Source organism: Medicago sativa, chromosome 8 (assembly GCF_051527215.1).
Source record: "Medicago sativa cultivar Bolivia chromosome 8, Bolivia_mono, whole genome shotgun sequence".
Classification (NCBI taxonomy): domain Eukaryota; kingdom Viridiplantae; phylum Streptophyta; class Magnoliopsida; order Fabales; family Fabaceae; genus Medicago; species Medicago sativa.
The window spans coordinates 51,383,423-51,400,231 of NC_140756.1; the positions used below are offsets into that span (position 1 = coordinate 51,383,423).

At 38.8% G+C, this 16,809-nt stretch overlaps 1 pseudogene; it reads left to right on the top strand.

The window, feature by feature from the left end:
- The first annotated feature begins 907 nt into the window (after positions 1-907).
- LOC146899394 (uncharacterized) lies at positions 908-13,116 on the top strand (annotated as a pseudogene).
- Positions 13,117-16,809: the final 3,693 nt, after the last annotated feature.

Genomic DNA, 16,809 nt, shown 5'->3' on the forward strand with positions numbered 1-16,809 from the left:
GCAAACGCGTAGCATCTCATGCCGATCTTTATAAGTAGTGACCATCTTCCGAACAATCTTCTTGATGTTCTTGTTAGCGGCCTCAACCTGCACCATTCATCCGAGGTCCGTAAGGAGAAGAGTTGTGATGTTCAATTTTGAATTCTTCACATAAAGTTTGCATCATGCTATTGTTCGAATTGGAACCATTATCGGTGATAATCTTGTTGGGAACACCATATCGACGGATGATGTTATTCTTGATAAACTTCACTACCACTTGCTTGGTCACATTTGCATAGGAAGCGGCTTCAACCCACTTGGTGAAATAGTCAATTGCCACTAGAATGAAACGATGTCCATTGGAAGCTTTTGGTTCAATTCTTCGAATCATGTCAATGCCCCACATAGAGAAAGGCCATGGGGAAGATATAACATTGAGGGCATATGGAGGCACATGAATCTTGTCGGCATAAATTTGACACTTGTGGCATCTTTTGGCATGTTTGTGGCAGTCACGCTCCATGGTTATCCGGTAATAGCCGGCTCTTAGCAGCTTCCTTGACATGGTGTGGCCCGAAGCATGGGTCCCAAAAGTACCATCATGTACATCATGCATCAACTTCTCGGCTTCTTGTTTGTCAACACATCTCAACAAGACCATGTCATAGTTCCTCTTGTATAGGATTTCTCCGTCCGGAAGGAATCTGCTAGCCCATCGTCTTAAAGTCTTTTTATCCCCGTTGGAAGCACCAGTGGATATTCATGATTCCGCAAGAATTGTTTGATGTTGTAATACCAAGGCTTTCCATCATTCACATCTTCATTAGCTCGATCTGGCATATTTTCAATAGTAAACACATGAGCGGGTCTATCAAGACGCCGTACTTTGATTACGGGCACGTCATTCCAATGGTTCACACGAAACATGGAGGACAAAGTAGCAAGAGCGTCGGCCATCCGGTTTTCATCCCGAGGTATGTGGTGCAGCTCAACCTTGGTAAAGTATGTCAACGTACGTCTTGCATAGTCACGATAAGGGATCAGTTTCTCATGATGAGTCTCCCATTCACCCTTTATCCGATTAATAACAAGTGCGGAATCTCCATAGATGTCAAGGTGCTTAATTCTCGGATCAAGGGCTTCTTCAATGCCCAAGATACATGATTCATATTCAGCTATATTGTTTGTGCATTCAAAAGTTATTCGAGCGGTGAAAGGAATATGGTGCCCCCGTGGAGTTACAATGATGGCCCCAATTCCTTTACCAAAAGCATTAACAAGACTATCAAACACCAACCCCCACTTGCTATTGGGATCCGGCCCTTCATTGATCGGTGGTTCTTCACGGTCTTTTGCTTTCGTACACATAATCTCTTCATCGTGGAAATCAAACTTAATTGGCTGGTAATCATCAAGAGGTTGACAAGCAAGATGCTCAAGAAGGACACTTCCTTTGATTGCTTTTTGAACTTTGTACACAATATCATATTCGTACAACAACATTTGCCAACGTGCAATCTTTCCAAGAATGACGAAGCTTCTCAAAGATGTACTTGATTGGATCCATTCGGGATATCAACCAAGTTGTATGATTCACCATATAATGACGCGGGCGTTTGGCAGCCCAAGCTAAAGCACAACAAGTCTTTTCAAGCATTGTATAGCGAGTCTCACAATGGTGAACTTCTTGCTCGGATAGTAGATAGCATGTTCTTTCTTTCAAGTCTCGTCTTGTTGACCGAGGACACAACCCACGTAATCATCTAACACCGAGAGATACATAATCAAAGGCCTTCCTTCCACTTTGGTGGGACAAGGATAGGTGGTTCTAACAGTATTCTTTAATGCTATCAAAAGCTTCCCTGGCATTCATCATTCCATACAACGGGTTGATTCTTTCGAGCAATTTGAAAATTGGACCACAGTAGTAGTCATGTGAGATATAAATCTTGAAATATAATTCGGACGTCCGAGGAAACCCCCGACTTGCTTTTCGCCTTGAGGGGCCGACATCTCTCGATGGCTCGGACTTTGTCGGGGTCAACTTCAATGCCTCTTTGACCGACAATGAAGCCTAGCAACTTTCCGGATCTTACACCGAACGTGCACTTGTTAGGATTCAACCGCAGCTTGTACTTTCTCGCCTTTCAAACATCTTTTTCAAATACACAACATGCTGCTCCTCATTACTTGATTTCACAATCATGTTATCAACATATACTTCAATCTCTTTGTGAATCATATCATGAAACAGAGTGGTCATACCCCTTTGATAGGTAGCACCGGCATTTATTAAGCCGAACGGCATCACCTTATAACGTAACGTTCCCCATGGAGTGATGAAAGACGTCTTTTCTCTATCTTCAGTGACATCCGTATCTGGTTATAGCCAGAGAAATCATCCATAAAAGAGAACACTTTAGACCGAGCCGTACCGTCAACAAGCACATCAATATGAGGCAATGGGAAGTTATCTTTTGGGCTGGCTTTATTCAAATCTCTGTAATCAACACACATTCGAACTTTCCCATCTTTCTTTGGTACCGGTATAATATTGGCAATCCACTCGGGGTATTCACCGTCATGAGGAAACCCGCGTCAATTTGCTTTTGCACTTCAGCCTTGATCTTAAGAGCCATGTACCGGACGAGACCTTCTCAATTTCTGTTTGACGGGAGGACATTCAGCCTTGTCGGTATCCGATGTTCCACAATCTTGGGATCTAGACCCGGCATATCTTCATAGGACCATGCAAAGACATCCGGATAATCATGGAGAAGCCGAATGATCTTCCTCTTCACCTCTCGGCTCAAGCGCAGCACCGATCTTGATCTCTCGCTTGTTTTCTTCGGTACCCGGAGTTGATAAGCTCAATCTCTTCCCGGTGAGGCTGAATGGCTCTTCTTTCTTGCTCAAGCAATCGAGTGATCTCATACGGTATCTCTTCATTACCCTCCTCATCTTCAGCTTCATATACGGGGAATTCAAAATTTGGAGGAACCATAGGGTCACCGTGTTCAACGGGTTTATTGTGGTTCAATCTCGCATAATATGATTGGGATGATTTTTAGAAAAATGTTTTCTATGCGGATTTTTGAAATTAATAAGAAAATACGTATGTTTTGGTTTTTTCGGCATTACCATTATTTCCAAGAAAAAGGCACTAAAAAGTAAAAAACAAAGAGTCGTGAGAAAGACGACAATTTTTATTGATAACGGCAATGCCGAAACAAACATGCCCTTACAATGATATCACTTTCGCCTTGGGCGGAAGCGGAAGGATTGTTATTTTGAAAACAAAGAAAAACATGAGCAACAAGACACATTACATGGAAGCATGCATGACTAAAGGAACATCAATGGCCTCCCAATTTCTCACGGTGCCTCCCGGTACAACAAATGTAGGCACATAACTACTCTCTGTAGCATCTTCGGTAATAGCATTGATAAACCCAAGACCGTAGAAAGTTCCCGTTGAAACACCGAGAGGTTGGGGAGAATCCAAGGCCCTCTTTACGCTTGTTTTCCAAAATCTGAATCCCTTTGCCCCGGCCCGGCGGCTTGCCCTTCTTGAACAGCCTTCGGGCGTCTTTTAATGAGGCCATAGCAGTACCGGCTTTTCGAAGCTCCGCGCCTTCAACGGTCAAGCCTTGAAATGACGTCCCTTCAGCGGACCCTGCTTCAACACAAGAGAAAGATGATACTTGGCTAACCAGATATGCTTCCTCACCTTGCACGGTGACAATCTTACCGTTCCTCATGAACTTGAGTTTCGATGCAAAGTAGAAGTTACCGCTCCAAATAAGCCGTGAATCCATGGTCTTCCGAGGAGACAACGTAAGAAGCATTGATGTCCATGACTTGGAAAGTAATCTGGAATGTCTCAGACCAATGGTGATTGGTAGATCTACCTCCCCAAGAACATCTTTGCGAGATCCGTCGAAAGCCTTAACCAAATAGTCGCTTCCCCTCGTAGAAATTCCATGATGACTCAACTGTCTTAGTGTAGAGTCGGGCATTACATTTAAAGATGATCCGGTCCACCAACACATTGGATATCATGTCGACTTGCGATGTACCGAGATATGTAGAGCTAAATTGTGGTGTTTCCCCGCTTCGGGGAGTTCATCATCACCAAATCCCAAGTTATTGCAAGCGGTAATGTTACCCACTATTCCGTTGAACCGATCCACAGCAGACTTCATGATCGACATAGGCCTGTTCCAAACATTTTCATTAGCACTTTCCGCGAGCCTCCGAGCTCAAGAGCAGAGACAAGATGGATATCTTTGATGGAGCTTGCGTAGCCGGTCAACAATTTTATAATCGCTCTTCTTGATGAGCCTTAAAACCTCGTCCGTATTAGACTCTTTAATGGGCTGGCCCGAGGGGCTGGCATTCTCTTCCTCAAGGTTAGCCATGTTTCTTCTCTTGTACAATCTTGTTTGATGAATTCTAGCCGGTTGGTAAACCTTACGAGCACGAGCCACCTTTCGACCGCGGCGGAAAAACCAGAGACAATGAGCACGGAAGCCATTTGTGACCGATGAATGATGCATATGATGCATGATATGCAAATGCAAAAAGACTCTTTTTGTCGAAGACTTGTCAAAGTGGTTGTGAACATCACGGGGAAACACGGTTTTATTTGAAGATCTTAAGCAAAACTAGAAGTTTAGTTGAGATGGTATCACTTGGTGTTCACATCCGTGATGTTCAAAAGATGACTTGTCTAAGTCCTCCGATAAATGCATGGGAAAAAGTTTATGCATGTATGCATGATTATGTTCAAGTTCGGAGAAAACATGGTGGGTTTGAAGTTCAAAGTCGAGGAGTCATGGGTGGACACGGCGTCCGGTGAATCTAGGGCTTTAGGAAATAGTAACCGGGTTCTAAAAGGTTCCCAAGTTGCAACCTCTCCGACGTATATCACGGTGTCACGAGACAAACACTCGCTCCATGATTATCCGTGGAAGGTCTAACTTGAGTGTAGTATCGCGTGACGACTAAAACTCGAGACAACACTCGGTTTAGCCTCCGCACTACGTCCTAGAAAATGGCCATGGATGGGTTTGGTTATCTACGGTTCATAGCGTCATAGAACAATTAGAAGTAAAGTGCCTAAACGCGACAACACGCGCCGACAACATCACCCCCAAAATGCCTCAGCTATGTGGGATTGATCGCATAATCCAAAACACGAGGCAACCCTCGGAATGAATTGTCGATTATATCCCTCCTAAATCCTAAGTTCACTCAGCCCGGGTGCAAGACTTTTGATATTCTCACCCCACACGTTTGCAAGAAATTAAACATTTATTCACATAAGAAAGCAAATAAAAGAAACAAGTAAAGAGAGCGCAAGCGTGGAAATAAAGACTAGGCGTAACTCTCGAATCTCCCCGGTGAAGTCGCCACGTTTTATCTTGGTTGATTTTAAGTTTGAAAATGGGATTTTGAAGAATAGAAAGAGGCCTCAAGGGCATGAGATTTAGAAAATGTGAGGTGGAATTAGTTACTTGCAAAATGTGGTCTAAGTATTATTAAGGTTCATTAAGATTTTTGTTTAAGAAAAAGAAAAGGAAAATTCAATGGGACTTTGATCCCAAGGTTTGTTTTAAAAAATGGTTTGAGTGATATTGTTCATATTTTTTTGGAAAATGATTTTTCTAAGTATAAAGCCTAAACATTCATCTAAACATGCAATCCTAAACATACATCTAAACATGCATATTCTAGCTATATACCTAAAGTGAAGTGTGTGCATGTGTTGGTGCTTGTGTCGGTGTACATCATTAGAGTCCATAGTCCTTTACATATGCCCTAGTTTACATTCTATGGTCTTGCAAGAATTTAAATTGCATAAAAGTAAAATACAAGAATCCCTAGGGTTTTTTACATTCTAAGCCTTTGCATGAAAATTAAAGTGTAAGGAAATAAGGGATGGAAGTATGATGTGAAATGCTATGGAAAGGAGACATGAAACAAGAAAGGTTAGTAGCGTGAGTGAAATAGGAACAACATAATAAAGGCATAGCAAAGTAAATGTAACTTGAAAGTGAAGTAACAAGCCAAATTAACCAAAAGTGATAAAAGAAACTTGACATTTTAACACAATTCTAAAGCAAGGTTAAAGGCTTAAACCCTCATGATATTGGAGAAGTTTTGAGTGACTTAGTTCAAGGGAAAAAATATGAGGATTAAGGTCATTAACTATACCAAAGATCATGGAATTTTTCAAGTTCTTTATGCACTTTATTTCACAAGATACTTCACATTACTTCACAAACACAAGATTCACAAAGACTAACTCGAAAACAGCAAGTATACACCATATCTAAGAGTCAAATTCACTCCAAAAATTTCAGACTCGAAGCCACACTCATGCACTAAAATCCGAGTTCACAATCACGTCACAAATCCACAAAAGACTTAACAAGATGTGCACAGACCCGCAAAACACAAACACATACGCCACTGAAGTAAATTTTAACATGAAATTGCATTCAAGAACAACTAGAAATAACAAGAAAAGTCTTAACAATTTTTTGGGGATTTTTTAGAGGGTTTTTGGTAAAGCAAAGGTGTAAAAAGCATTGCGAGGGTTTAAAACAAGAAAGCTGTAGAGAGGAATGAATGGAAACAAAAACCGGTTGGGCTTAAGAAAAGGTTGGGTTAATTGAACCAGTTTTGGCATAGTACAAAATATGTTTTGGCTGATAAAGAAACATATATCACGTTCCTTTCCTTTTAGAAATTGCTCACCTCTCTTTCTACATGAAACAAGAACAGCGCCTCCTCATGTTCATCTTCTCCGACCAACTCTTCCTTTTCCGGCGCGGTGGCCGGTGGTGGCACCACCGCGTCGGAACTAAAACTCCGCCGTTTTCAAAAACAAACATCGTTTTCTAAAATCCTTTTCTTTCCTCATTCCAAAAATCTATCTAGTTTTCACAAAAAAACAACAACACAACCTAGATCTAGTATTTAAAGTCACGAAAATTTATGAACAAAGATAAACAATCAACAACAACAAAACGTGATATCACAAGGGGAGAAGATAAAGTACTTTTGCTTAAGTCGGAGATATCAAAACGATCGATGGAAAACTTCAAAAACCGGTTGACATATGCTCCGACCCGATTCGAGTTGGTTCTGTACACACTTTGCTCGATCCACACTCGTCGTTCCTCTTCTTCCTTCCTTGCTTCACTTCGATTCCGGATTCGGTTTATTGCTGCAGGTTGTTACACGGAACGGATTCAGCTCCCGCGTTCAATCTTTCTTCGTCACCGCCGTTGTACGGATTTTCGCGGTTCCTTGATGAATTGTTGAGGACGAGTTCGGTGAAGGTCCACCGAGATTGATGACCGATCGTTGATGTTGATCTCGAAAATGATATATGGATTTGTGACAGTTCGGATTCTTGGAGAATCGGTGTGATTTGGCTATGGCTCGGCGAATTCGTTGTTGTACGGTGATGGATTGCGGTGGTTTGGAAGTTATTAGAGATGAAGATGGAAGTTTGTGGTGGTTGATGATGGTTGAATGATGAAGATGGAGGTGGTTAGAGTTTGTTAGGGTGGTGATGGAGGTGGTTTAGAGTTTGTTGTGGTGGAGGAAGTGGTGGTGGAAAGTTAGTTAGAAGGGAGAAAAAGTTGTTAGAAGGGAGGGAAAATTGAGAGAAAATAAGTTATGAACTTTTGGGATTTTTGTGGAGTTTTTGTGAAATAAAAATGATTAGTTGTTGTGGAAAAATGATTGAATGAATGATTAATTGACTCTTTGACCAATTTATAGGCTAGCTCATTGGCCTTGGACCAATAGGATAGAGACATGTGGCACTTGGACTCTAACAAACTTTTGTGGACAAATGACATTTGGACACGTGGCACTTGGACTCTAACAAACTAAAAAAGGGATTAAAATGCAAATAATAAAAGTGCGAGGACTAAAATGAAAATTAAAACTAAAATTGAATTGAAAAAGTAAACTGAAAATTAACGTAAAACGAGACGATTAAAAACAACAAAGCAGATTAAAACGAATCGTAAATATTATGTGAAATGACCAAAACGCCCTAGGGAATAAAATGACTCGAAACGTCTCAAATGCAATTTTAAAATGATTTTTTAACAAGGGATTAAAGCAAGAGTTTATACAAGCGAATTAAAAGACTCAGAGACAATTTTTAGAATTTAAACAGGGCTTTAACACATGAAAAGACTAAAATGCCCCTAGGGCAAAACCGACTCAAAATGACTTCAAACGCAATTTTTAAAATGGATTTTGACATAGAATTGAAATGAGCACTTATTCAAACTACTTGAAAGACCCAAACAAATTTTTAAAAGACTGAAAGAAATTTTGACATAGGAAATGACTAAAATGCCCCTAGGGGCTAAACCGACTAAAAAATGACTCAACCGATATTTTTGAAATGAATTTTGACATGAGATTGAAACAAGGACCTATACAAACCAATTTAAAAGACTCAAACAATTTTCAAGGATTAAAATGAGTTGAATGCAGGAAATGACTAAAATACCCTTCTATGTGAATTTTGCAAATAATGTTGAAATAAAATGCAAAGAAATATGCAATTGATCGAGACAGTTCAAATGACTTATAATGCAAGAAAAGAAGAATTGAATAAGTATTTTTAGGTCCAAAATTAGGGCATAACAGTGAGTAGTAACATTTTTGAGGTTAGAATAGAAATGGGTTAGGCCCATTAAGGTTTGTGAGATAAGCCCAATTAGGGGAGCCTATATAAACTAATGTTAGTAGAGAAATTGGGTTTTTCACCAACATTTTTCATTTGAGAATAGAATGGTTAGTGGCAAGAGGGGATTCATCATCTAGGAGCTAAATTGAAGCTTGGGTTAGAGATTCTTGGTGCTAGAGGTAAGAGGGTTAGGTTTCAACCATAATTCCTAACTTTTCATTTCTACCCATTTTGTGAAATTGATGAATTGAACCTAATTAATTGTAAATTCGTGCTCATGTTTTGATGCAATGTTTGGGTATGTAAATTGAATGTTAATTGAGTTGTTGATGATGAAATTACATGCTTAAATTGTGGTTGTATGTGTGCTTTGCATTTTTGTCCAAAAATGATGATATAGGTGTTGTTGTGATGAATTATTGATGAATTCATGATGGTTAGTTGCCGTTGTTGTTGAGAGATGTTGTTGTTGATGATTAAAACCTTGGGTAATCATAATTGTGGAGTTTGCTATGACTTTGTGTTGTTTTTGAAGTTTTAATGAAAAATGGGTCAAATGATGATTTTTGTTGCAAGGTTGTTTTAGTGCAAATTTTATATGGATTTGTGTGTCTTTTCATGTTTATAAATGTTTGGACAGACCTTGGAATCAAATTTGGGCATTGGGGAGTCAAAATTGGGGTTTTGGGATTTGTGTGTCACAACTTGCCACCGTGCTCGCAATGGCGAGTTGGATGCGAGCAGCAGGGCTCCTCGGAGACTCGCAATGGCGAGTTACACATGGCGGCACCCCCGTTTCGCATTCTTGCATCTTTTTCCCTTGTTTTTGTTGTGAACTGGTTTTTTGTACAAACATGGAAATTGTAGATAATATTTTTAGCTTTCTAAAGGCGTTGGTTTGACTTGAATATGATTTTTGGTTTTCAAGTTATGGGGAAAATATTCTTGAAAAGTTTTATCGAAAAACCCGCATAACTAATTCTAAGTCGACCCAAACCTTGTGGAATGTTTTTAATCTTTGAAACTTGATTTTTACGAGTTCAATTAAGGTATTCAAACTATGATGTGGTGAATCTAACTTGTCTTTCTTTGAAAATGGAAATTTTTGAGAAAAGTGATCAAGTGAGACGAACTTCGGAATTTTTGCGAATTCTCCATATGTGGCCGATGAAATGCTTATGTAACCTCTACTGCACGCATAAGTGACTTGTGAGGGTGCATGGCATAGGCAATTGAGCTTGTAGAATTGGTTTTGGTTCATAACCTCTAGTTATTTTATGTTGTGATTTTGAGAGACGAACTTTGTTGAAAATGACTTTAAGAGCTAATTGTCTTGTGAATCCTTTATGGATAGTTGATACATTATAAGTGGAGATGATTAATGGTGTATATATGTGACAACTACATTTTAATTGGAATATGGATGTTGTTGGTGATTGTATATATGTTATGTGGTGGTGAATTGTTGTTGATTGCATATATACTAAATCTTGGTGATGTTGAGGTGATTTGTATGTGTGAACATATGTATTTGGAGTTGAGTCATATGTTCAGGCATTCATGACTGATGGTGGTGGATTTTATATCCAATTGAGGTGATTACGTTGTTTTTGTTGCATCGGAGGTGAAGACCTTGGAGGAGACTCGGTACCACATGCATCTAGATGAGTCTAGAGCCATTGCATACATTGTTGGTGAATTGAAATGCATTTGAATTGTGAATGATGATTGAATTTGTTAATTTTTGATTGACATGGTTGAATTTGTGATGCGTGTATGATACACTTGTTGATATGAACTTGAGATGATGATATTGAATGATGTGAATGTTATGAATACTTGTGAGTACATGTATAGTTTCTTATTCATCGTTCTTAAATATATCTTTCATTCTCAAAGTTTCTTTTTAATTTTAATTGGATTATGATGATGTAATGCTAACCCTCGGTGGTTTACCACCTACCTTTCCGTATGGACGGGTAGATGGAGTGCAGGATGCTTAGACTTTGTGCCGATGTTGTCGAGGAGCGGAGTTCCTCTTTTTATGAGCAAGTGTCTAGATTAGGGCTCTAATCTAGGGTAGTACTTGCACGTTGGATTTCTATTTGATTATGTAGTTTTGGTGTTGAGACATTATTATGTTGAGATTTGAGATCATGTATTTATTATCATGAGATTTGGAGATGTTATTCATATGGTTATGTATGTTCCGCTCGCTATGTTATGTAACATGACATTTTATGCATGTATGATATGTTTGGATTTTGTGTGAGACGTAGCGTCTATTTCTTGAATATTCGTTATATTCGCGTGTTTTATCGCTTTAATAGAGATAGGGCGTTACATTAGCTTGTAGAAAAACTGATAGTTTAATTAAAAATGTTTACTTTTAAAAATGTGTGTATTTATATATTGTTAATTTAGTTATTAAAAAATTGTAGTTGGTAAAAATGTTACTGTAGTTATTTAAAAAAAGTTATGTTAGTAAAGAAATATGTATAAGGTTTGTTAGAAAAAATGTAAATTAGTAAAAAAAATTATGAAGTTAATTAACATGACATACGGAAATTATTTTGTGGGAATTAATTTTTGCGGCCGCGCTTAACATTTATATGTGGTTCGTAATTTGTATATGCGCGCAATAATTATTTCATACAAATTTTAGAAAATGTGATATAGATTAGAAAATGTTATATATTTTAGTCATAAAATATTAAATATTATATAATTTTTATGCGATAGCATGCTTATTTTGTACAAATTTCTAAATGTTTAGGTGATTAGAAAAAAATTGTTATTTATATTAGAAAAAGATTTACGTATAAAAAAGAATGTTAGAAAATGGAACTAATTTAATTTGAGTCAATTGCAGCGACACGAAAAATAGATCAACATATTTTTCATCGTAGCTGGATGTACGATAGAAAATATCCGGAAAAGGAAACTTAAGGCGGTTTTTGTGGATGGAGTTCGTGATTTTGTTGCTTACGCCATGGCACAAGATGCCTTTCAATTGGAGGGAGGGATAAGATGTCCGTGTGTTAAATGTACGTGTAGGTTGATTCGGAGCCCAAAAGATGTTCTAAACCATTTAAAAGACCTTGGTTTTATGGAGAATTATTATGTGTGGATTTATCACGGTGAACAAGAGTCGACAAATAATACCGAGTACGATGTTAATATGCACACTTCAAGCGATGAGGTGCATATGGAGTGTGAAAACTTTGGCGTGATGGAAGATACGGTCGGTGATGCTCTTGGGGTGAACCTGTCTTACAACGAGGGTGGTGAAGAGGAAAAAATCCCGATGAGAGAGCGTTGAAGTTTTACAAGATGATGCAAGAAGTAAACAAGCCGTTGTTTGAAGGGTCATCTCGCTTCTAAGTTATCCATGAGTGTAAGGCTTTTAGCCGCCGCGTCGTATTGGAGTGTAGCCGAAGAAGGCTCAAAGTGTTATACAAATATCATGAGGGACGCAACTCCCGTAAAGGACAATTTGCCCTTGAGTTTTTATGAGGCTCAAAAGTTGGTGGAGAAGTTGGGATTAGAAGTTAAAACTATTGATTGTTGCGTTAATGGGTGCATGTTATTTTACGACAACGAATTTGGTAAAAATGATGTGGTGTTGGTGGCGTGTAAATTTTGCAATGCACCGAGGTATGAAGTATGTGATGATTCCGGTTCTCGAAGAAGAAACGAGTCTCGCTCAAGTCAATGTTTGATACGCCAATAATACCAAGATTGCGAGATTATTTGCATCAACTCACATGGCCGATAAAATGACGTGGCATTATTACAATAAAACTAATTCGGGTGTGATGCGACATCCTTGTGACGGGGTGGCATGGAAGCACTTTGATCAAGTACATTTGCAGAAGATCCACGTAATGTGAGGCTTGGATTATGCTCGATGGATTTATTCCGTATATCCAAGCATCGGCAACGCCTTATTCTTGTTGGCCAATTCTTCTTACCCCGTATAATCTTCCTCCCGAGATGTGCATGTCAAAGCCTTATTTATTTTTGAGTTGTATTGTACCAGGACCTACGAGCCCCTTAGATGGTATAGATGTGTATCTACAACCTTTGATTGATGATTTGAATAGATTGTGGAACGGTGTATCGACATATGATATTGCAAGGAAGAAGAATTTTAGAATGAGGGCAGCTTTGATGTGGACTATTAATGACTTTCCCGCCTATGGAATGTTGTCTGGATGGTCGACTCATGGCAGATTGGCTTGTCCACATTGCATGAAATGCACAAAGGCCATATGGTTGGATCACGGAAGAAAGCATTCGTGGTTTGACGTCATCGTCCGTTTTTACCAGTGACACATGAATTTTGTAAGAAGAGGAATTTGTTTACTAAAGGAAAAACGAGAAAAAGGTGGTCCGCCTCCTAGGACAACATCGGAGGAAGTATACCGTAGAGTTAATGAACTAGGACTTTTAAAATTCACAGATGTTGGCAAAAGAGTCGGACATCCGAATACGGTAACAAGCACCATTGGACCAAAAGAAGTATCTTCTCGGGATCTCCCTTACCGGAAAGATAATTTACTAAGACATAATCTTGATGTTATGCACATTGAAAAGAACTTTTGTGACAATATACTTCACACGGTGATGAATGTCTCTGGTAAAACAAAAGATAATGAGAAGGCTAGAATGGACTTGCCATTGCATTGTAATAGACCGAAATGGAGCTACAACTTCTTCCAAATGGAAAATATCTAAAACCCAAGATTGTTTATAGTCTTACCGCTGATGAAGCAAAATCTGTTTGTCAATGGTTGAAATAATTGAGGATGCCGGACGGATATTGTTCTACCTTGTCGAGGTGTGCCAACGTCAACTCGGGAAGACCGCATAGAATGAAAAGTCATGATTCCCACGTTTCCCAGAACGCTTACTTCCAATTGCATTTAGTTCATTGCCAAACAATGTTCTAAACCCATTGGCTGAAATTAGCCAAATTTTTAAAGAATTGTGTGCTTCAACCTTGAGGATGGATGAACTTGTTAAAATGGATCAAAATATGCCTATCACTCTTTGTAAATTGGAGCAAGTTTTCCCCCGGGTTTCTTTGATTCTATGGAACATCTTCCCGTGCATCTCGCATACGAAGCTTGGCTCAATGGACCTTTTCGGTATAGGTGGATGTATCCTTTTGAAAGGTTTATGGGTTATGCAAAGCGAATGGTGAGAAATAAAGCAAGGGTTGAGGGATCAATAGTTGCAACTTACGTCCGTCGGGAAACAAACTATTTCATCTCTCATTACTTCAACCCGTTGATGTTGACCCCAAGAAATACACGAAATGAAGTTATTGTTGAAAGTGAAGGGTTTCGGTCGCCTTATCGCTTTTCGTCACCAAGGACCGCCATATTCAACGGCTCTCGGCAAACCATGTTTACACTATATGACCAAGGACCTACCCGTATAGACTTCAACCTAGGAACTCCTAGATCCGAGATCCCATCTCACTCCCTACAACAACGATCGATCCACGGCCCACAGCGACCTATCGATTACGTACTCAATCAAATATGAAGTTACCTTCAAAACAATCTACATACAACCGTGCTTCACAGCTTTGGTGTAGTACACATGAGTTTACAACTCGATCTATCCTTAACATGTATCACAAACAATACAAGAAAGGCTCGCAAATAATCGTAACTAAACTTGCATCGACGGATACAAGAGTAGAACACACAAAGACTCAAAACCCTAAAATTCTAAATTTTTAGTGCGGCGGCTTCGGTCATGAATTAGGTTTTGTAATTTTGTTTAAATACCGAAGCAATACGGTAAGAACAACTTGTTCGGCTTCGTAACAATTCGGTGATCCATTTCACGAACAACGAGAACCGAGAAAAGGAAACTCCTAATATGTTGGCACATAATTAGGAACATCCCGATCACCTCCAAAACTTTCCTAATTAAATAGCACATTCTTAGGAAATCACAAACGATCCGATTCTCGTACTAAAAGCACGCAGTTGACCAACAAGAATAAAGGCGTGGATTCCTTAAATATAAAACGCGTGCGTAAATCAAGGCACATGAATAGGTCACACCGAACCTTGCCAGATGTTAGAACATCATATCCAACATCACACTTGAATATTTGTTTTAGGCAAAAGTGAAGCCAACATACAAATATCCAACACATTTTCATTTAGTTTTAATCCAAAATAGAGGAGTATTAGAACAATTGCTTATGGTTTTCGAGACATTTGTAACATTTCTATTTGAGTCACGTAATTCTAGTTTTTTGCGAAACATATTAATTTTAGGGTGTTTTGATATAGTTCAAGAAGAAATCATGCAAACCGGCAAAGCAAAACATTTGAAGACTTATGAATATCTTAGGAAGACCATGCATGAAGATTCAAAAGGCCTCAAAAGACATTACAAAGGGAGGAATTGTGTTCCCAAGTTCCAAGACATCTTATACGGAAGGAAACATCCAAAGAGATGAAGAAACACACGATTATGCGCAGGAAATTACACCGGTGCGCCCTCGGAAAGCCGTCATACGCCTTGGGAATTGGACATACACTTTGGGCATAGATTTTTTTCTTGTGCTCCCCGGGCATGCCGGGAGTGGGTCGGAACTTGCTTTTTCCACTTTTTAGTGGAACAAGCCCATTTTTTTCAGCCCAAAACCAGTTGAAAACTTGCCTATAAATACCAAACCTCTCATTCATTATTTCGCATTCAGAGCAAAGAAATTAAAGAGGAAGGCAAGCACTAGGAGCTTCAACAGAGGAGTCTCTCTCCTCACTCTAAGTCTCCGGGGTATGTTTTATTTCTTTTGTAATATGCCATTAGTTACCATGAGTAACTAAACCCTATTAGGATATGGTTCTATGATGAACCTCTATTTTATTTGTTAGATTATTTAATTTAAGTTCTTTATTCATTTATTTTATGAATCCTATTTAATTTTACTATAGTATAGGATTTTGTTTCTTCGAAGTGAACCAACCTTGAGATAACAAGACTTAAGAATGTGACAAATACCCAAATCAAGAAGTAACTAATACTCCATCCGTCTCACAATAATCGTCTCTTTTACATTTTTTTCTTTTCCTCAAAATAATTTTCACTTTACAATACCAATGCAGCATTTATTATTATTTTTTCATTATTATACCCTTGTTTAATGAATTTCATTCAACTTAACTACTACACTAACTACAATTAATAAGGTATTTTAGTAAATGTTATTGATTTTACCATTGAAATCAACACAATTAATCATTTCCTTGATAATCGTGCACAAACCTTAAACGACAAAAATTTACACTCTTCTCTCAACTACACTTAATGATATTTCTACCAATCTAGTTCTACATGACTCTAGAACTTTCTATGGGCTACATCACTTATTAGCTAATTGGGCCTAACACTTGATTAGTCCAATGGACCAAATCAAGTTTATTATCCAACATCCCCCTTAAACTTGATTTATCATGCCTAGTAAACCTCTCAACTTGATAAAGTCTTCATGCTTGAGTGGCTTGGTGAAGATGTCGGCTATTTGATCTTGAGACTTCACACATTCAACTTGTACATCCTTTCTTTCGATGCACTCCCTTATGTAATGGTAGCGAGTATCAATATGCTTGCTACGATCATGGAATACCGGATTCTTTGCAAGAGAGATGGATGACTTGTTGTCTACAAAAATTGTGGTCGACTCCTTCGTGACATTCCCAATTCCTTCAATAGATTCCTAAGCCAAACTGCATGACAAACACATGATGTAGCTGCTACATATTCGACTCACATTCGAAAGTGCGACAATTGGCCGCTTCTTCGACATCCAAGTGAAAGATGTGTTTCCCATGAAGAACACAAAGCCGGTAGTACTTTTTCGGTCATCTCCATCTCCAGCCCAATCATCTGTCACTATAACCAACTAACTTATAGTCCTTATATGATGAGAACCATAAGCCAAGGTCGGTTGTACCTTTGATATAGCGAAGAATTCTTTTTGCAGCCTTGAGATGGGTAATAGTTGGATTCTCCATGTGTCGACCGATGATCCCGTAGCATATAGGATGTCGTGTCTTATGCATGTC